This window comes from Arachis hypogaea, chromosome 10, assembly GCF_003086295.3.
Source record: "Arachis hypogaea cultivar Tifrunner chromosome 10, arahy.Tifrunner.gnm2.J5K5, whole genome shotgun sequence".
NCBI lineage: Eukaryota > Viridiplantae > Streptophyta > Magnoliopsida > Fabales > Fabaceae > Arachis > Arachis hypogaea.
In genome coordinates this window covers 13103395-13126880 of record NC_092045.1, presented here as the reverse complement: position 1 = coordinate 13126880, position 23486 = coordinate 13103395, and the positions used below count along the sequence as shown (strand labels likewise).

Sequence of the window (23486 nt, the reverse complement as noted above, 5' to 3'; positions counted from 1 at the left end):
AATCAATCATGTGTCAAATAATTTATTATTATTATATTAAAATGTTAATATAATAAGGTCCTTGATTAAATTTAGAGATTTATCATTGTGATAGTGATCATAATATTGAGAGATAAATTTTTATAATTTAATCTAAATTGTTCTTGATTATAGGATTATTAAAAAGGACATTAATAATCCGAAAATATCAATATATAAATAATGGTCTTCATTAGATAAAGATTAATAGATCTCATTTATTAAATTATGTATATAGATGTGCATATAGAGATATGACCATTGAACTGACTCATTTTGAAAATTCCTAAAGGTTATAATTACTGTATATTTTTTGTTTTATGTATAGAACGCCTGTCTCAAATAATCTGGTAGCGGTGAAGAATAAAATTTGGGAGCCTATTAAGCTTAGCATGGGAGGTCTGCAGCTCTCTCACCTCTGTTTTGCTGATGACATTGTTCTTTTTGGAAAAGTAACTATGGATCAAGTGGAAGTCGTGCGGGGTATCCTGGATCTTTTTTGCTGATGCTCAGGTCAAAAGGTGAATTTTTCTTAAGTCTTGAGTTTTCTTTTCAAATAATATGAGCTTCACAAGAAAACAAAGGTTGAGTGATACTCTTGGTATGAGAATTATGAATAACTTGGGTAAGTATCTGGGTGTTTCTCTTCTTCATGATAGAACTCAGAAGAAAGATGTTGATAAAATGTCAAATCGACTGAACTCTTGAAAAGCCGGGAGCCTTTCTCTGGCCGGTAGAGTAACTCTAGCCCAATCTGCTTTGGCGACTATTCCCTCTTATGTTATGCAAACAATGAAGCTTCCTATGAGTATTTCTGATAATATTGATAGCATTTGTAAGAACTTTGTGTGGCGTGGTGCTGTTTGGAGCGAAAGCCACATTTGCTTAGTTGGAATAAACTATGTCTCCCAAATAACTAAGGGAGTCTCGGCTTTCGACCAGCAAAACTGACAAACAATGCGAGTTTAATGAAACTAGTGTGGAAGCTTGTCCAGAATAAGGAGGAATTATGGGTGAAAATGATCTGGAGCAAGTATGGCTGTGGGAGGATCCTCTTCCATCCTTCAAGAAGCATCAATCAAGTTCTAATGTTTGGCAAGGAATACAAAGCATTTGGAAGGTATTTCTTAATAATTTGATTTGAAGGGTGGGTGCAGGAAATACTGTGAATTTCTAGTCTGATCATTTACAATCTCATAGATTTTGCTCATTCTAATGTTACTAAGGACATGCTTGATGAACAGGTATGTGATTGTGTCTTGATGGTAGATGGGATTATGAACAAATTTTCTTGAGTTTGGGCGAGGATTGGCTCCCGATTTTTGTTGCCATTAAGCCTTCAGAACCAAGTTTTTGGGAAGATAGTTTGGCCTAGCTCCCTACATCCAATGGCCATTTTTTAATAAAGTTTGCTGGTGCCTTATTTTTGTGCAATGTAAAAGAGGATAAATCATCTCTGTTCTGTCAAATTTGGAAGCTTAAGGCCCCACAAAGGTTGCGCACGTTCTGCTGGCTTGTTGCAAAAGAGGCTCTTTTTACTAATGAGCGGCGTTGTAAGCAACACATGAAATCAGATGATCGATGTGGTGTTTGTCATAATTTTCCTGAGTCTTTGCTCCATGTCCTCCACGATTGTGAAGTAGCGAAAAGAACATGGATGAGCATTGGCAATAGTTTGGTGACTGGTAACTTTTTCAACACTCCTCTTTTGATTTGGTTGTTGGATAATTATCTCCCAATACTCCTTCTAAAGGCCGTGTGTGGCCTCTTCTTTTTGCTACCACGATAGATTTGTTATGGTACATGCATAATAAGGTTATTTTTTATCCCGCTGAGGTTCTTGAAGAGGGAAAGTTAGCTGGTCTTGCTATTCATCTTGCCAATGATGTTTAGCATGTGTATACTATTGTTGGCAACGTGAAGAAAAAATGGGGTACCTTCATTGATAAGCAGGTTAAATGATTGTCCCCTAATTCACCTTTCTTTAAATTGAACACTGATGCATTTGTCCTGCAGAATGGAAGAGCTGCTTGTAGAGGCATTATTAGGAATAGCAATGAAAATTTTATTGCTTGTTTTTGTGCCTATTTGGCCTATGAAATTATTATAGTAACGGAGCTTTGGAGTGTCTTCTTAGGTGTTAACTTAGCTTTAAGTCTTGGGTTGGGAAGCCTTCTTATTGAGGTGGATTCTTTGGCTGCAGTGAAATGGTGTTCCCAGGAAGAGATTGAGTGTCATTCTTTAAAGTCCCTCGTCTTAGCTATCAAGGATAGGTATGGCAAAGTATGTAATTGGAGTTTGACTCACCAATATTGTAAGGCGAATTCATGTGCGGATGGACTTGATAATTTTGGGCATAGCTTGTTAGTTGGTTGTCATGTTTTCTTTACCTTACTGACATTATGATTTTTGCTAGTAAAGAATTTTATAAAAATAGTCACGTTGTAGATATAGTTTCTAAACCAACAAAAATCCTTTTGTGCAAACGTTTTGGTTGTCACAAGTAACAAACCCCTTTAAAATTGATAACCGAGTATTTAAACCTCGGGTCGTCTTCTCAAGGAATTGTAGGGAAGTATGTTCTTATTATTGGTTATGGAGATTGTAAATTGGGGTTTTGAGAATAAGGAATGAATATGGCAATTAATTTAAATGACAATTAAAATAAATAAATAACTGTAAAGCAAACTTTTGGCAAGGTATGAGAAATTGGAAGTCCAGACTTAGTTATTCTTATCACTAATAATGAAAGTTGAATCTTAATTCCACTTAGTCAACCTTTGCTAAAGTAAAGGAAAGTCAAGGGACTAATTAGTTGACCTTCGAATCCTATTTATTTCCTAAGAAAAGGTTGGGATTATTGAAGTTCAGTTCAATTAGCAAAGATAACAGTTATCAATTATGTTGAGCTAAGATAACTCCTGAGTTACTGATTTCTTAACCAAGACCAAAAAGGGAAAAGTAAATTAATTCTACTGGAATGAAAATGTCTTCAGATTGGGTATAATCAATGGCATAAATAAAAGAAGGCAATATTAAACTGAAATACCTCAAATAACATTAAATAAGAAAATCATCATGAATGTGGCATATGCCAAATAGGCAACATAACTAATACAAACAAGCATTAAAGTATCTGAGAGCAAGAGATAAATATAAAGTAAAAGAACATTGAACCTGGGATCGAGAGTCACTCCTAAAATTAAGAGAAGTCCTAAATCCTAATTTCTAAAAGCCCTACCTAAATCCTAAGAGAGAGGAGAGAACCTCTCTCTCCAAAAACTACATCTAAAACATGAAAAGTGAATTATGAAAGCATGATAAGTCTCTGCAAGTTCCCTGACTTTAATCTGTGTTTCTGGGCCGAAAATTGGGTTGAAATGCGGCCCAGAATCTCTGCCAGCGACTTTTATAATTCTGCAGATCGCGCACGCCACGCGATCGCGTCATCCATGCGGATGCGTCATTCGCGTTTTTCCTTGCCACGCGTTCGCGTCGTCCACGCTTCCGTGTCATTTGTGCTTTTCCAATCCGCGCGGTCGCATGAGCCATGCGGCCGCGTCACTGCGGATTCCTTTCTTCTGCGCGGTCGCGTCACTTCTCGCTGGTCATCTCCTCACCTTCTTGTGTTCCTTCCATTTTTGCAAGCTTCCTTCCCAATCTCTCACTCATTCATGCCCTATAAAGCCTGAAATACTTAACACAGATATCAAGGCATCGAATGATAATAAGAGAGGATTAAGATTAGCTAAATTAAGCCTAAAGAAGCGTGTTTTTAATCATGTAATAATTTTAGGAAGGAAATATAAATGCATGCTAATTATATGAATAAGTGGGTAAAGACCATGATAAAACCACACAATTAAACACATTATAAACCATAAAATAGTGGTTTATCAACCTCCCCACACTTAAACATTAGCATGTCCTCATGCTAAACTCAGGGAGACCAAATAAATGAGTAGGAAAAGGCAAGACGCATGCAATGCAACCTATGAATGTGAATGCAACTACATGCTAAAATGATTCTACCCACTTGGTGAAAAAGTAAATAAATCTTTCAAGAATAACTATAAACTGAATTTCACTAATTCAAATCGCAAAATACAATATAAATAACTTTCAAGAAGAAAATAGTTTATGAAAGCAGGGAACATAGAATTAAGCGCTGAACCCTTATGGTAGTGTATATCACTCTAACTCTCAAGTGTCTAGGGTTAATTCTCTCAATTCTCTACTAATCTTGCTTTCTATAGCTTGCTCTTCATCTAACAATCAACAAAAATTCAATGCACCAATACACAAATCAAGAGGTCTTTTAAGGGTTGTAATGGGGTTAGGGTCAAGGTAGGATTGTATTTGGCCAAGTGGACTAAAATATGAATCCTTAATTAACATAAACTTTCCACCTAACTCAAGACAATCCATTTAATTAAAATACAAAATCTAACCTCCCATCAGCTGTGTTTACTACATATTTATGCATTCCAAATTTTGAGTATAGCTCATATGCATTGATTTCACTATTTATTTTGGGGCATTTTGTCCCCTTTTTATTAATTGCTCTTTTTTTTCTTTTTTTTTTCAATGCATATGATTAAAGTATTGAATGCAATAACATGTGCTCAACCATTATTTTGCACATTTTTACTAAAATATACAATACCCAATTATTTAAACCAAATATTTTCAAACCCAACTTTTTCACACTTAAATCATGAGCACTTTTACTAGTCTAAGCTAACCAAGGATTCCAATTAAGGACATTATTATTTTCCGCTTAGAGTTAGTAATGAGCTAAAGTAAAGAACAAATGGGTACGTTAGGCTCAAATTGGTTTGCAAAGGATAATGAAAGGGTAAGGTCATATGGGTATGTAAGCTTAGTGAAACAAAGGCCTCAATCATATCAGTGCATGCATACATCAAACAATGGAAAAATATAGAATTAAGCAAGACAAAGATCACAATTTTAGAGAGGGAAACACACATCAAAAATAAATATTGGTTGATAAAATGCAACCAATCAAATAGGCTCAAAATCTCACTGGTTTTGTGTGTTCGAGCTCTAAACTATATTCCAAAATAAGATTTCTTCAAACAAGTTTTTTCAAAAAGTTTTATTCAAATTAGTGAAATACTATAAAAATTTCTTGAAAAGGAAAATATTACTTTAACCAAGTGGTAAAATATGCACAAAAAAAACAAACATGCAATCAAACATGCAAATGCAACAATGAAAAACAAATACTGGTGTTGAGAAGGGACTAACTAACCCGTGGAGATCGGTATCGACCTCCCCACACTTAAAGATTGCACCGTCCTCGGTGCATGCTGAGATGTGCAGGTGGATGGGAGTTGTAGTTCCTCAGCTAGTGCTCTCTTGTGTTCCTTTCCTTACCGGTGGTTTGGGAGTATCTTTCTCTCTTTACCCTTCTTGGTGGCCATCCTGAAAGGGGAAAAAGGAAAGTAACAAGTAAAGCTAGGGGATCCAGCAAGGAAGAGAGCGTGAAAGGTGGTAATCAATGCACAGTAAAGAAGAATGAAGTTAACACATGATCATGACTACATGTGAAAAGTCATCAATGGAAATATAGTAAGTGCATGTGATGACAGTTAAATGCAAGATGTTTATTGGCATGCTGGCAAAGGCATGAGTAGCATAGATCAAGCATTCAATGTCCAAGTTAGATTACCAAGTCTTTCAAACTAACAATCATGTTTGTAATAACAATTATATTTAATTAATAAAATATAAAAAGGGTTTTGTGAAAAGCAAGCATTTATAGTAATAGATTAAAAGAAATCTTAAAAATAGTGCACAATGCCATACGGGCATTTTCACAAACATATGGCATGCATGGTAAATAAGCTATTTGAAAGTATTAAATTGAACATGCAAGCAACCCTTTAAAAAGTAATATATAATTGTCAAATAATCCACAAAAATATAGAAAAACAATGACCCAAATAAAATTCCAACACCAATGAAAATAATGCAATGAATGAAAGTATGCAATGAAGTAAAAGAAAATGAAAGATAAGAGAGATGAGAAGGGGAAGAAGGGAAGAAGAAGTAAGTAAGAAAGGAGGGTAGAAAAATTAGGATTGGGGAAGAAAAGATAAGATATTTGGCAAATTAGGATAAGCTGTGCGGCGCAAGCTACGCGATCGCGTGGGGCACGCAGTCGCGCGACTTGCGCTGATACTGATTGACGCGGTCGCATCAGTCACGCGGTCGCCTGACACAATTCATGCAACTGGCGCGAGGGCAGCCTCGCGCTCGCACAACTCTCTGTTCAAATTATTATTAGTGCCAAATTTAAAGTGACGCGATCGCATAAGGCATGCGATCGCGTGAGTGGACTTTAGAAGAATGTGATGCGGTCGCGTGGGTCACGCGGCCGCGTGGGTAGAATTGTGCGTTTAGCACCAATCCAGCACCACTCTAGCACAATAATTGGTTGTGCACCCTTTTACGTCGAAATCCAGGGCACGCGACCGCGTGGGGCATGCGGTCGCGTGGGAGGCCATTATTCCCATGTGACGCGGTCGCGTCAGCGACGCGGTTGCGTGGGACAATTTGTGCCATTGGCTCGCCTCCAGCCACGCTCTTGCATGACTCTCTGTTCAATTTTTATTTTCTCCCCTCTCCTTGCGACGCGGGCGCGTCGCTGATGCAGTCGCGTCGCGTGGCATTTTTTTATATATATTAGATGCAAATGCAGATGCAATGAATGTTATGCAAAATTCCAAGTTCAATCAAAACTCAAAAATGACTAAAATTTAAACTGAAAAAGGAACAATCATACCATGGTGGGTTGTCTCCCACCTAGCACTTTTAGTTAAAGTCCTTAATTTGGACATTCTGGTGAGCTCCTTGTTATGGTGGCTTGTGCTTGTACTGATCCAGGAATCTTCACCAGTGTTTAGAATTCCAGTAGCCTCCGGAGTCCCAAACTAGGCGCAAAAAGCCTTCAAGTAAGTTAAAGCAAGTGACAAGGCCCCAAGAGTGGTGATTGGTAGAATGGATTCCGGGGTCCCAGACCTTGCCCTTGCACCCGTCTTTTGGTTGAGCAATATTGTTCCATCCGGGTGGCAAGTAGTCTGAATTCTCACGTAAGCGGCCAAACAACTTCCTAGACCCATTCAGTTGAGCTTTACACCAACCTTTGCATTTAAACTCTGAGCTTCCAACCATGATGAACCTTGCAGGACAATTCTTACCACTGGCCATCTTCCTCTTACTCTTAGTGTCACAAAGAGCTCTAAGTTGGCCATCCGTCTCCAGCAGCCCATATTCAAGTGGGATTAGAAAGCTAAGGGATATGAATTTTACCCACTTGAATGTTGTAAAGGATGATGGCAACTTAGGGGGAGGTATTTTTAATGAAATTGCAAGCTCCACTCCCTTGTGCTCTTCTCTGATAACTACCACCTCTTTGCAAGCTTCTTCAATTTCAACTTCTTCCTCTTGGTAGCTTTCTTCCAATTCAATCTCCTCTTCATTGCTTTCCAAGGGTATGGGGGGTTGTGCTTCTTCTTCTTGAATCTCCATCTCTTGATCAACCTCTTCCAAGTCTTCAACTGTGATATGCCTTGGAGGTTGTACACCCTCCTCAGCATCAATTTCAAACGTCTTGGAAAGGGGTTCTATGACTGGACTTTCCCATGGAGGTTCTGCATCTCCTAAATCTTCAACCATTTCTTCCTCTACAACTATTATGGTTTTCTCTACTTGTTCCAATACAAAGCCATGTTCCTCATTCTCCACCGAAGTTTCTAGTGACTCCTTCATGCTTTGCTCTTCTTTTGATTCTCCACATGCAGCCATGGGAGTACTATGAGTGCTCAGATGTTGGGAAGCTATTAGATTTATTAACTTGCCTAAAGCGGCCGCAAAATTTTGCACACTCTTATTCATCCTTTCTTGCCTTTGAAGAATAACACGAGGTCTGCCATCCATTAGAGGTTGGGGTGGATATGAGAATTCATTGATTGGGAGAGAGGGTTCATAATAGAAAGGTGGTTCATCTTGATAATGATATGGAGATGGTGAATATTGAGGTGGTGGTTCATGAGAGTAGTTGTGTTGGAAAGGTGGTGGTTCTGTGTATGGTTCATTTGGCTCATAAGGTGGTTGGTATGGTGGATGATGGTTAGGTCATATGGAGGTGAATGGCGAAAAGGGACTTGTGAGTATGGTAGTCCAAAGCTATGTTGAGGAAGGGGTTCATAGGCGTATGGTGGTGGTTGTTGATAGTCAAAAGATTGCTCACCATAGCCATTGCCTTGATATGCATCACAGAATGGTTGTTGATAGTCCATTGGATGTGGTTGTTGCCATGAGGGTTGATCAAATCCTTGTGGCTCCTCCCATCTTTGATTGTTCCAACCATGTGCATGTTGTCATTATAATCTCCTCTTCCTGCAACATAATTGTAACCAGACTCATAGCCAAAGGGGTGAGAGTTCATAGTAGTAAGAGAAAATAAAAAAAATTAATAAAAAGAAAATATTTTGAAAAAGATATAATTTTTGAAAAAGATAAGATAAGATTTTTGAAAAAGATATGATTTTTGAAAAAGATAAGATAAGATAAAAGTTTTAAAATCTGAAATTTGAAAAAAAAAATTTTTTTTGATAAATTATTTACAATAACCAATAATAAGGCACACGTTTGCAATTCCCTGGCAATGGCACCATTTTGACGTTAGGATTTTTGCTAGTAAAGAATTTTATAAAAATAGTCGCGTTGTAGATATAGTTTCCAAACCAACAAAAATCCTTTCGTGCAAACGTTTTGGTTGTCACAAGTAACAAACCCCTTTAAAATTGATAACCGAGTATTTAAACCTCGGGTCGTCTTCTCAAAGAATTGCAGGGAAGTATGTTCTTATTATTGGTTATGGAGATTGTAAATTAGGGTTTTGAGAATAAGGAATGAATATGGCAATTAATTTAAATGACAATTAAAATAAATAAACAAGTGTAAAGCAAACTTTTGGCAAGGTATGAGAAATTGGAAGTCCAGACTTAGTTATTCTTATCACTAACAATGAAAGTTGAATCTTAATTCCACTTAGTCAACCTTTGCTAAAGCAAAGGAAAGTCAAGGGACTAATTAGTTGACCTTCGAATCCTATTTATTTCTTAAGAAAATGTTGGGATTATTGAAGTTCAGTTCAATTAGCAGAGATAACAGTTATCAATTATGTTGAGCTAAGATAACTCCTGAGTTACTGATTTCTTAACCAAGACCAAAAAGGAAAAAGTAAATTAATTCTACTGGAATGAAAATGTTTTCAGATTGGGAATAATCAATGGCATAAATAAAAGAAGGCAATATTAAACTGAAATACCTCAAATAACATTAAATAAGAAAATCATCATGAATGTGGCATAAGTCAAATAGGCAACATAACTAATACAAACAAGCATTAAAGTATCTGAGAGCAAGAGATAAATATAAAGTAAAAGAACATTGAATCTGGGATCGAGAGTCACTCCTAAAATTAAGAGAAGTCCTAAATCCTAATTTCTAAAAACCCTACCTAAATCCTAAGAGAGATGAGAGAACCTCTCTCTCCAAAAACTACATCTAAAACATGAAAAGTGAATTATGAAAGCATAATGAGTCTCTGCAAGTTCCCTGACTTTAATCTGTGTTTCTGGGCCGAAAACTTGGTTGAAATGCGGCCCAGAATCTCTGCCAGCGACTTTTGTAATTCTGCAGATCGCGCACGCCACGCGATCGCGTCATCCATGCGGACGCGTCATTCGCGTTTTTCCTTGCCACGCGTTCGCGTCGTCCACGCTTCCGCGTCACTTGTGCTTTTCCAATCCGCGCGGTCGCATGAGCTATGCGGCCGTGTCACTGCGGATTCCTTTCTTCCGCGCGGTCGCGTCGCTGACACGTACGCGTCACTTCTCGCCGGTCATCTCCTCAACTTCTTGTGTTCCTTCCATTTTTGCAAGCTAACTTCCCAATCTCTCACTCATTCATGCCCTATAAAGGCTGAAATACTTAACACACAGATCAAGGCATCGAATGGTAATAAGAGAGGATTAAGATTAGCTAAATTAAGACCAAAGAAGCATGTTTTCAATCATGTAATAATTTTAGGAAGGAAATATAAATGCATGCTAATTATATGAATAAGTGGGTAAAGACCATGATAAAACCACACAATTAAACACATTATAAACCATAAAATAGTGGTTTATCACTTACCTTTCTGTATTTCGCTTTGCTTTCATTTTGATGCGATTAGCACGTGCCATTCGAGGATAGTTGCTTCTTAGTTTTGCTTTTTGGTTGGGCTTCTTTAGTTCCATTGTTAATAAAAAATATATATCTACTTTTTTATTTTTATTAATATTTATGTTAAAAAATATCTTTTTGAATTCAAATCCTATACTATTCTATTAAAAGAGAATATGTAATTAGTGAAGTTTTACACTGTCAAGTCTCTCAACCATGATGCCACATATACATTCCTATCATTCTTCACATGCCATACTTTAAACCATAAATATATATTTACTGGTTTTATTAACATCGTCCATATATCTTGATAGCCAAAACTACATCTTATATATCACTATTCAAAATATTTATTTACATAATATTTTGTTTTTGTTCTTTTTCTCTATTTTATTTTCACTTTTTTTTAACAAATATATTTATTTCATTAAAAAAAGTGTTGGTCGAATAGAACTATATGCAATAAGGACAAAAAAAAAGAACCACCACAAAAATCTAATCACCTATTTCAGAATCTAGGTCTCTAAATTAGAGGAGAATTAGCATTTTTCTTTCTCTCCATTAGCAACCTTCAAGCTTCTTCAACATTGGCAGAAGGGAGTTTACGACATCCATCGAAGATGAAACAATTCCTGGCCTTCTAGTTGAGTCACATGTGGTTCGCCATCAACTCCATTTGGTATCCACCATCTCTATTCCTGCTTATCTTGTCTAAAGCTTCAGCCCAGCAGTTTTAAGGTTCAGCATTTGATGACGGAATGGGCAACTCTATCTACCTCCAAGTTTCTATAGAATTTAGACAAGACCAAATGCAATGGTAAGCTATTTCCTCTGCTACGCCACAACGAGGGCATTCTGGATTCACTATTGAAATTTTGGAGTTAATTTTCTTCTTCAGAGGTAGAGCGTTACACATTACCTTCCACAAGAAATTTTTTATTTTAGGCTGGTTCTTCAATTTTCAGATACTGGACTAAAGGGCTTTCATTTGGCATTGCTCCAAATGCTTGGAGGGAAGAGTTTTCAAATACTTTTGTCTCTCATATGGATGATCTTGGGTCTGACGATAGGCCTTTACCTCCTAAGTACGAAAAGGCAAGAAAGAAGAGCGAAAAGAAGATTCCGATTCCAAAAACGACGGTGTGAGAAAATTGAAGTGGTTAACCTAGTAAAGAGCTATTGGAATTCAGTAATAGATGGCTCTCCAATATTCAAACTAGCTGAAAAATTGAAGCTATGAAGACATAAGCTAGTATATGGCAGCAAAACACCAATGCAAACTCCCAAACCAGAATTAGTGAATTAAAAAAAATTAGCTGTTGAAACAGACAAAGGTGAACAGGTTAATCCGGTTTCTATTCGATGTTTGGAGGATGAGATAGAAGATGAGTGGGAGCATGAGGAAAGATACTGGAAGGAAAAGTCATGACTTCAATGACTCAAATGGGGAGACAGAAACACAAAGTTCTTTCATTCAAAATTCAAAATAAGAAACTAGAAAAACAAGATTCACATGCTAGAAGAAGGAAATTTGGCCTCGGATGCAAAAGGAATAGCTTCAATTGCATAAAATTATTTTACTAATATTTTCTCTTCTAGTAACCCGAGAGACCCTACTGAAGAACTACAAGATATTCCAACCAAGATCACTGCGCATACTAATCAGAGATTAACTTGTCCAGTTACCGAGCAAGAGATCAAATCAGCAATTTTTTCTATAAACCCATTTTCAGCTCCTAGTGATGGCGATTAGGAGTTTCTTTGCGGGACGTAAAATTTTGAAAGCTTTAAATCATTCACATATTTGCCTCATTCCGAAGATTGCTAATGCTACTTCTATGACTCAAATTCGACCTATAAGCCTTAGTAATATTTTTTACAAAGTTATCTCTAAGATTTTAGTGCATAGATAACAGTTTGTGATAAACAAGGTTATTAGTGATTCCCAAAGTGCCTTCATTAAAGGTAGACTAATCAGTGATAATGTCTTAGTTGTCCATAAATTCATGCACTTTTTGAAAAATAAGAGATATGGTTAGAATGATATGGCTCTAAAACAAGACATGAGCAAAGCCTATGATAGGGTGAAGTGGTCTTTTGTATAGGAGATTTTGAGAAAATTGGGTTTTTGCAACAAATGGCTATACTGGATCAAGAAATGCGTGACAACAGTTTCTTACTTTGTAATTGTGGCTGGTCAACCATATGATTTTTTCAAACCATGCCAGGAGATGTGACAAGGTGACCCTCTATCCCCATATCTATTTCTATTTTGCACAGGGGGTCTCTCCTATCTATTCCATAGAGAAGAACAGAGACAGAAATTCACTAGTTTGAAGCTTAATCATAGTTGTCCTAGAGTCATTCATTTATTCTTTGCAGACGATTCTATCTTATTCTGTTGTGTTACTGTAGAGGATTGTCAAAGCCTTATTAGAATCCTATATGTCTATGAGGAAGTAAGTGGACAAGTGGTGAACTTGAATAAATCCTCTATCTTCTTTAGCAGGAATACTCCGAAACCTATCTGAGACCACTTCTCAAATATTCTCCTAGTATCTCATGTGGAAAATTAGAATAAGTACTTGGGATTATCAGCAGTGGTTCAAAGATCCAAAAGAGCTACCTTCAACTATATAAAAGATAGGGTGAATAACAAACTCTAGCAATGGAAGAGAACTCTTTTCTGAACCTTGGGGAAGAAATTTCTTATCAAAGCAGTGGCAACTACTGTTCCGATCTACACCTTAAGTTATTTTAAGCTACTGAAGATGCTACTAAATGAAATACAAAAAGCCATTTTGCAGTTTTGGTGGGGTCAAAACGGATCAAAAAGGAGGATGCCTGGATTAGTTGGTAGATTACATGTAGGTCGAAGGAGCAAGGGGGCATCAATTTCAAGGATCTAAAAGCCTTCGATCTTTCCATGTTAGCAAAGTAAAGTTGGAGACTTTTAACCCATCCTCACTCTCTAATTTACAAGGTGCTAAAAAGCAAATAATTTAGGACAACTACTTTCTTAAATGCTGAGGTGGGAACCAATCCCTCTTGGTGTTGGAGGAGCGTTATCGAAGGAAGAAAGATTTTGGAGAAAGGGGTGTTATGGAAGGTTGGGAGAGGCAATCTAATCAGAATTAAAGATGATTCTTGGGTCCAAGATTTTATGGCTATTTTTTCAAATCTTATTCTTAACACAAATTATGTTCCAACATCGGTCTATGAATTAATTCTTCCTAATGGTGAATGGAATCAATAGCTAGTCACAAATATTTTGAATACAACAATAACAGAAGCAATTTTACATACAAATATTAGAGGAGAGGAGGGCATAGTTACCTGAACAATGGAGCGAAACAGAAATTACTCTATTGTGTTTGGTTACAGAATCGTTTTTCAATTTAATCATCCTCCTTTGGAGTTTCTACCAGAGCAATGCCAAATTTATTTTCATTTCTTATTCCAACATGATTTTAAATTCAACGGATTTTTTTCTTTTCGTTATCACGTTACTAAATTTCAAATTTTAAATTTTGAGTTAGAAGTTTGAAATTAATTTTTTTCGTCATTTTTCTATATTTAATGATATAAAGAATATTTTTTGTTATTTTAATTTGTTCTTTTTTTTTTCTATGTCATTCATTCATTCTTATTTATCTGTTTAATTTGCAAACATTAGTATTTCAAAATATAAGTTTTGAATAGAAAATTGATTTCATTTCATACTATTCTTTTCCATCTTCTTAAACATGATTTGCTTTGTTTACAAAAAATATAATTTTATTATGAGCGGTGTTGTAATTAACAAAATTTCACACTATCACAAAGACAAAGCTTGGTTTAACAAACGGGCGGCAGTGGTCCCCCTAAAATAATTAATTTTATTTGTAAATTTTTTTAACAATCTCCCCAATAAAAAAATGATAGCTTTCCATGGGCCAAGCCCATGATATAACTTTAACATTTAGGAAAAATAAAAGGCTGAGAGGGAGAGAGAAAGAGGGAGCAATGAATATGGATCAGAGAGACACCACACTGAAGGAAGCTAACCAACTTCAATGCTGCAAGAAAAAGATAAGGATTGATGAAAGAGGCTACAGGAGAGAGACCTCGAGAGTTGCTAGAGAAGAGGACTGAATGTTTGATAAAACGAAGTTCACGGGACAAACAGAAGCGCGAAAACATATGCAAGCTTAGTGGTGCACGAATTTGTGATTCGCACAACTAACCAGCAAGTGCACTGGGTCGTCCAAGTAATACCTTACGTGAGTAAGGGTCGATCCCACGGAGATTATTGGTTTGAAGCAATCAATGTTTACTTTATTAATCTTAGTCAGGAGGCCAATAAGGGTTTAATGAAATTACTAGGTTTGATTATAAAAATAAACGAGAATAACAGCGTTACTTGTTGTGCAGTAATGGGGAATATGTTGGAGTTTTGGAGATGCTTTGTCCTTTGAACTTCAACTCTTCCTTGAAATCCTTCAACACACGCAAGGCTCCTTCCATGGCAAGCTCTATGTAGGGTGTCACCGTTGTCAGTGGCTACTTCCCATCCTCTCAGTGAAAACGTTCCTATGCTCTGTCACAGCACGGCTAATCATCTGTCGGTTCTCAATCAGGTTGGAATAGAATCCATTGATTCTTTTGCGTCTGTCACTAACGCCCAGCCCTCAGGAGTTTGAAGCACGTCACAGTCATTCAATCCCAGAATCCTACTCGGAATACCACAGACAAGGTTTAGACGTTCCGGATTCTCATGAATGCCGCCATCAATCCGGCTTATACCACGAAGATTCTGTTGGGGAATCTAAGAGATATTCATTCAATCTGATGTAGAACGGAGGTGGTTGTCAGGCACACGTTCATAGAATGAGGAAGGTGATGAGTGTCACGGATCATCACCTTCTCCACAGTTAAGCGCGAATAAACATCTTAGATAAGAACAAGCGTGTTTGGATGGAAGACAAAGGAATTGTATTAAATCATCGAGACGCTACAGAGCTCCTCACCCCCAACAATGGAGTTTAGAGACTCATGCTGTCACAAAGTATGTAATTCAGATCTGAAAAATGTCATGAGGTACAAGATAAGTCTCTAAAAGTTGTTTAAATAGTAAACGAGTAACCTAGGTTTACAGAATATGAGTAAACTAGGATAATTGGTGCAGAAATCAACTTCTGGGGCCCACTTGGTGTGTGCTGGGGCTGAGACTAAAGCTATCCATGAGTTGAGGCCTTTCTTGGCGTTAAACTCCAGGTTATGACGTGTTTTGGGCATTCAACTCCGGATCATGACGTTTTTCTGGCGTTTAACTCCAGACAGCAGCATGAACTTGGCGTTCAACGCCAAGTTACGTCGTCTATCTTCGCGCAAAGTATGGACTATTATATATTGCTGGAAAGCCCTGGATGTCTACTTTCCAACGCCATTGAGAGCGCACCAATTGGACTCCTGTAGCTCCAAAAAATCCATTCCGAGTGCAGGGAGGTCAGGATCCAACAGCATCAGCAGTCCTTTTTCAGCCTAAGTCAGATTTTTGCTCAACTCCCTCAACTTCAGCCAGAAAATACCTGAAATCACAGAAAAATACACACACTCATAGTAAAGTCCAGAAATATGATTTTTGCCTAAAAACTAATAATATTCTACTAAAAACTAACTGAAACATGCTAAAATCTACATGAAATTACCCCCAAAAAGCGTATAAAATATCCGCTCATCACTTAGTCATGAGAGGAAGCACAGAACCAGGCTGAGAGTTAGATAGCTCCAATGGTGATGAAGAATTCTTAGAGGATGAGTTTGAGACCGACATGACGGAAGTCCTTGAGATGAGCCAAATACAAAGAGAAGCTTTGAGAATAAAGAAACAGGAAGAGCGCTCCATCCCTTCTAAAGTAGGATATGCAGTTCTAGAAAGAAGATTGGACACCATATGGTCCAAGAATGGAGGCATGGATCTCATAGATGTGGGGAATAACTACTATGTAGTCAGACACTTCAATGACGACCCTGTAACAACCACCCCTCCCTTTTCACTCTCCTCGATATTCAATTTGAAATTTGAAAAGCCAATTAAAAAATAGACTTAGAATTTTAAAATTTGGGTAAAAGTCTAACCTCCACTCCAAATTCTTTCTTTTAATTTTGAAACACCCTAGTCACACCTGCCACTAAAAATATATAGACAGGTAAAGGATTATCCCTCTCAACACTTATTTTTTTTCCTCTCTCTTCTACAAAAATATTCTGTGTGCAAAGACAAGAGTCAATCCCATAAATTGATTAAGAGACATTAGAAAGTATAAGAAAATTATGTTCTTTTTACTTTATATGCTTGGCATGGATTATATTTTTCTTGTCTTTTGTTTACCGAATCCTTATCATCTATGTCTCTACTATGTATCCAATGTTTTACCTTCTCATCTTTGATATTTATTTTATGACATTAATCCTTTTTTTTTTGTACGCACATGGTTAGTTCATCATCCAAATTTATCATCATATATAAAGCCTTTTAATTAGGAGTACATGCATATCTTTATGATTTCCTTTATCGATATTATTCCTATAATTATTATCATTATATTACAAGCCATTTAAGCCAGGATTACATGTATTTTATGAATTCCATATAGTTGTTTAATATGTCCCATTACTATTGTGCTTTCTAAAGGTACGATACTATGTGATCTTATACTATTAAGGTGGTTATATTACAACTTCTTAATTTAAGGAGTACCTACATGTTTTATATAAATCTATTATTATAATTATTATTATTATTATTATTATTATTATTATTATTATTATTATTATTATTATTTTAAATTCTTGCAAATGCACATGCATAGCTCTTATGTTGATAATATATATCTTTTTTGGCATGACTTTCTTTTTGTGTATCTCTCAAGTAATCTTGATTGTTAATTGAACTGAGGGATTGATCCTTCAATAAGAAAAGATGATTGCTAAAATATTTGGGATAAAAAATTTTGATAAGGGAAGAAGACTCCCACCTTTATATACCAGTTTAAACTCAATACTTTTCATAAAAGCTACGGAAAAAGTAATGAAAAGTACAAAGAAAAATCTGATCATATTACTGTTATGATTATATTTGTTATTCTTATTTTGTTTCCCTTATACTTGATTTATCAATGCAAATATTTTTGTTCCTTTTATTTATTTTGCCTTGCTTTGTGACCCACGGAAAAATCATAATACATGCCATGCTCTGTTCTTTTTAAATCCCATAAATTGGCTGGAGATGGATATGGAAGTGTTACATAGCACTCCTACTGAGATCTTTTAAGTTCTCATCTCATTTTGTTTCTCATACTATCTCCAGAGAACCATAGCGCATCGGGTGGAGACAACACAGCGCCCCCTAGGGTGGCCTCTGAATATGATCCTTCAAAGCATGCGTGGATAGTTACAATCACTACTACCGTGCTCCAAACTATCTTTTTAGGTCGTAAATTGTGAAAGAAAACCCCCAACTGCCCGTCATAATCTTCTTAGATATGAACGCTCCAACTCCCAAGAAGCGGTCACCAGAAGTATTCTACCTCGATTCGGATTCTGAGGCAGAAGAGAACGAGCCTAGCCAAGACTTAGGAGAGAAGGAGGACCCAATGGAGGAGGACTCAAAAGAGGAATTGACTTCTCTTAGGAGCCCAAGAGTGAAATACGTGCCCTATTCTTCAGTTTTGGCACCACATCAGACCTTATTGCATCCCACACAGTGGAATAGGATCTTTACACCATGAAAGAGTATTGGAAGGGGGCTACTGGTACCCAGATTTGTGGAGTACTGAAGAGTTCTATTAGAGGATGGAGTGTGATACGAGGATGGAAGTTTTCTTTGACAAAGTTTAGTTAGGACGCCGCGTCATGTTTCTTTTTCATAGTTATTTCTCTTGGTATTTTCTTTCCGGCTGAGTACTAGGGTCAAGACTCATGTGATCTTTGGCTTTTATTTTCTTTTATTTCATTTGCTCAAACATGTTTATATGTTTTTTTTCTTTCTTTGAAACCATTGCATACTTTTATTCAAGTCTTTTGCATATTCATCTCTTGTGTTATCTAATGCTTGAGAGATATTTTTTTCCCAAATAAGTAACACCCTATCAAAAAAGGCCTTTCAAAGTTATGTTTAATAATTAGGGTTTACACAACGACTATTGGCACGTGATAGAAGGAGGTCCATGGTTGTTCTTTGATCATTACCTGACAATCTGGTGCTAGATGCCTGATTTCAATCCCTTTGAAATGGAGATAAACAAAATAGCGGCATGGGTGTGGATTCAAGACTTACCAATAGAGTATTATGACAAGAAGTTTCTTGCTATGGTGGGGGACCAAATCGGAAAGTCTCTCAAAGCTGATATGAACACGGTAATGTTGGGAATAAGGAATATGACCACAATCTAATCAATCATGTGTCAAATAATTTATTATTATTATATTAAAATGTTAATATAATAAGGTCTTTGATTAAATTTAGAGATTTATCATTGTGATAGTGATCATAATATTGAGAGATAAATCTTTTATAATTTAATCTAAATTGTTCTTGGTCATAGGATTATTAAAAAGGACATTAATAATCCGAAAAGATCAATATATAAATAATGTTCTTCATTAGATGAAGATTAATAGATCTCATTTATTAAATTATGTATATAGATGGTGCATATAGAGATATGACCATTAAACTGACTCACTTTGAGAATTCCTAAAGGTTATAATTACCGTATATTTGTCAATAGGATATTCTCAAGATGAACATAGTAATAGAGTTTCCTTTGACCTGCGACTGTCATAATAATTAACAATGTATTTATTATACTTTGATTCCAGACACCTAATACCCTAGGGTACTAGTTGAATGGATATTGGGTATAATTTAAATACTTGTAGAATTAATTATTAGTCAATAAGGAATCCATCAACTCTCGGTAAAGAGTTTGAGCTCTATAATTATAATGACTGAGATGAATAAAACCTTGGCCAAGGGGATTGAATGAATGAAGAAATGAGTTTCTTAGGTCATTCACAGTTCATTATAATAATGGTAACAAGTTAAAGTTTGACAATTAAACCATACTCTAAGGGTTAACCAAAAGCTGGAAAGATAGAAGGAATTATACTTTGTTTTTCTAAGGTTCTTAGTAAAAATATATTACTTCATACTATCAGGTCGTTGAGAAGTGTTGCTAGACGCCAAACTTAATTAGTAAATTTAGTATGACTAATTTACTACCCGCTTAATAATGAACCTATGGGTCACACACTAACGAGTATTCTAATCTTTGCTGTAGAATTATTTAATTATTAATTTGATTTGATCAAATAAATAATTATATTAATTCAAATGGAATATTATTATATTTTTTGCTAGCACCAAGAATATAATAATAGTATGATAATTGAGGATATTAAATGAGATTTAAGAATAATTAGTTATTCTATTTCTGAATTTGGATGAGATCCTAACTGATTCTGTTTTCAAATTGAGTTATAATATGATTCATAAAATTTGAATGATTCAGATTTGGAATTTCAAGATATGATTTAAATTTGAATTGAGAATCAAATTTAAAATCAGTAACAAATCTCATACTATATATATGTACGTCAAGAGTACAGGAAAGCCACGAGAGAATAACAAGAGTTTTATTCCTTTACCTCTATACACATAAATGTATGTGAGCCTAATTCTTGGAGAAGAATTTTATGGTGTGCAAAGAGTTGCAAAGAGGTTCTCAATTTAGATCAGATATCCATTGGTCAAAGAGTTGACAGCACAAGGTTGGTCTCAGTGTGGATACGCATAACGCCTTCGTACTATTGAAGGAGAAAGTGATTTTTACTAGCATACATACAGGTATTTAGATCTGATTTACTATATTTTATATTATTGGAATAAAGTTTAAGCACAAAATAGATCTTTAAGGATTACTTTCTTTTCTTCCGCTGCGTGTTATGAACACATGGTAATTCTTCAGTGGTATCAGAGTTTTGGCTTTTTGTGTTTAAATTTTTATTCCTATTTTTTAAAATTTTTAAATTAATAGGATTAATTTAAATTGTTTTTAAGTATGTGATGTATTTATTTTCATTGAGATAGTTTTCTAATAAATTAATAGTTAATTTATTTTAATTATTTAATTGTGATTAAATTATCATTCTTTTAATATAAAAGTTATATTTATAATCAAATATTTTGTTTGATTTTATTTATTTATTAAATTTTATTATGATTTTGATCACAGTAAAAGGAATAAGATGCAAAATATCTTTTTTTGTTTCTTATATATATAAGTGTATATATAAAGGTCAAATTTGTTTTGATAATTTTTTAAGGCTAAACGTTAGTACATGAAAAATCAAATTTTGATTTGATTGATGTGTTTTGAACACTATAATTTTAGAAATTAGTTTTTCTAACATTCTTGATTATAAAGAGCGGCCTGACAACCAGAAGTTTTATTTTCAAGATAATAATCAGTATATACATTTGATGTATTAGGGATTTATTTTTATATTTTGTCTAGACAACCTAGGAGTATTAAATTTAATCTATGAGTACTTATGAAAAATTCTCTAACAATAGAGATAAATCCTAAAAGTTAGGAGATTGCCAAAAAAAATAATAAATAAATAAATTTATCTCTTGTTTACAAGAAATGACCTGACAACCAGGAGACTTGTACTCAAAGATAGAATTTATTTATGCATATGATGATGTATAAGGAGAATTAATTTTATACTTGAACCTAGACAACCTAGGGGTATAAAATATAATTCAGTTAAATAATTGTCTGACAACCAGATAATTATTTGGGATTATAATTATATAGGATACAATTTAATCATGTTTATTTAGAATAGGTATGAGTAACAACTTCACAACCAAGATACTCATTCGCGATTCTAAATAATTTTTTTCCAGAAATATAGATTTCTTAATTTACTTTCATATTTTAAATTTTTTAAATATGTTCATCTTTCGTATAGCATACTTGAAAGTAATAAAGTGGCTATACATTGAGAATTGTTCTTATGTATAAAAGGGTTTCATGGACATGATAATCCTATTGAAATAATATTGTCCAATAAAATTGGTGATGGAATAGTCAGTACTTGTGAAGTATTTAAAATATTATTTTACTATAATATGGGTTATTTTGATAGCCATGAATTCTAATTTCAAAATGTATATACCCACTATTTATTATTGAATATCTTGAGAAGATGTATGGTGTCCCAAGTAAGATAGTATGACTATCAAAGATATTATTTAAACTAGTAGGAGTATTGGACAATATATTTTGAATTAAACAATTTAGAAGTTGGAATGCCATTAGCCAAATGGCTTTAGCGAGAATTGTTCTTGCAAGTATTTTTGGAGATTTATTTTGTTACAAACAATTTATAATTGGCCTTAATATGATTAATGTTTGTGATCATTTTAGACAAACCCAATATTAGTATTGAGGATGCCAATTAAAATTGCTCTTAAGGGTTAGTTTGACCAATAATAAAGATATTGAGTATTTTTATTATAAAAGCTTAAAGTAAAATTTCTAGTTATCTAATTGATATTCTATTGAATAGAGAATGAGATTCTCAACACACAAATACTAGTACTCTATGTACTCCATCATGTTTAAAGAAACATGAAATTTGATTTATTTGAAGATAAGTGTTTGTTAAATATTTGGACTACATTTTAGAAATGTTGCTAAATTAACAAATTTTTCACTAAATCAATTTTTTTTATCCATATGAGATATGGAAGAGGCATAAGCTTAAACTCAAGAACATTAGAGTTTTGGAGATGTCTTATATGTGTTAAGAGATTGCACAACAATAGAATTGATATTAAGTCTGATAAATGAGATTTATTGGTTTTGTGATAGGAGATTGAATTCTTTTTAGAAAAGAAATTTTCCCCAAAAGAAGACAGAAGATATAATTTTTCCTGAAAATATAAAAGGTTTGATCGTCAAACTAACTTTTCGAAAAAGTAGCCTATTTGAATAATGATATAATTCTATAAAGATAGATTTAATGGTTATTTAGATTTTTTATAATCATATTCAATAAGGATTGTCCTTAAAATAAAATTATGCACTATTGTAGTGAGAGATTTCATGTTTTAAGAAAACGAGATATTTATTATGCACTAGGTGTATTTTACAAAAGGTCAAGCAAACATGCTCAAGAGTAAAAGTGTTTAAGGTCAAAAGAGTTTTGACAAACACAAATGTGCATTGAAAAATTATACAAATGATTGATTGGCTCTAGTGCAAGTGGGAGATTATTGAGATAATAGTATGCCCAAGATCCAATCTATCATGATTGGCTCTCGTGCAAGTGGGAGATTGTTGGGAATAAGGAATATGACCACAATCTAATCAATCATGTGTCAAATAATTTATTATTATTATATTAAAATATTAATTTAATAAGGTCCTTGATTAAATTTAGAGATTTATCATTGTGATAGTGATCATAATATTGAGAGATAAATCTTTTATAATTTAATCTAAATTGTTCTTGGTCATAGGATTATTAAAAAGGACATTAATAATCCGAAAAGATCAATATATAAATAATGGTCTTCATTAGATGAAGATTAATAGATCTCATTTATTAAATTATGTATATAGATGGTGCATATAGAGATATGACCATTGAACTGACTCACTTTGAGAATTCCTAAAGGTTATAATTACCGTATATTTGTCAATAGGATATTCTCAAGATGAACATAGTAATAGAGTTTCCTTTGACCTGCGACTGTCATAATAATTAATAATGTATTTATTATACTTTGATTCCGGACACATAATACCCTAGGGTGCTAGTTGAATGGATATTGGGTATAATTTAAATACTTGTAGAATTAATGATTAGTCAATAAGGAATCCATCAACTCTCGGTAAAAAGTTTGAGCTCTATAATTATAATGACTGAGATGAATAAAACCTTTGCCAAGGGGATTGAATGAATGAAGAAATGAGTTTCTTAGGTCATTCACAGTTCATTATAATAATGGTAACAAGTTAGAGTTTGACAATTAAACCATACTCTAAGGAATTATACTTTGTTTTTCTGAGGTTCTTAGTAAAAATATATTACTTCATACTATCGGGTCGTTGAGAAGTGTTGCTAGAAGCCAACCTTGA

General features: G+C 34.6%; 1 long non-coding RNA gene across 1 annotated transcript; it reads left to right on the top strand.

Annotated features, from left to right (window-relative positions):
* The first annotated feature begins 346 nt into the window (after positions 1-346).
* LOC140175464 (uncharacterized) lies at positions 347-2459 on the top strand. Its single transcript, XR_011866274.1, has 2 exons — positions 347-1138; positions 1263-2459. It is a non-coding gene; the product is annotated as an uncharacterized lncRNA (long non-coding RNA).
* The last annotated feature ends 21027 nt before the right edge of the window (positions 2460-23486 follow it).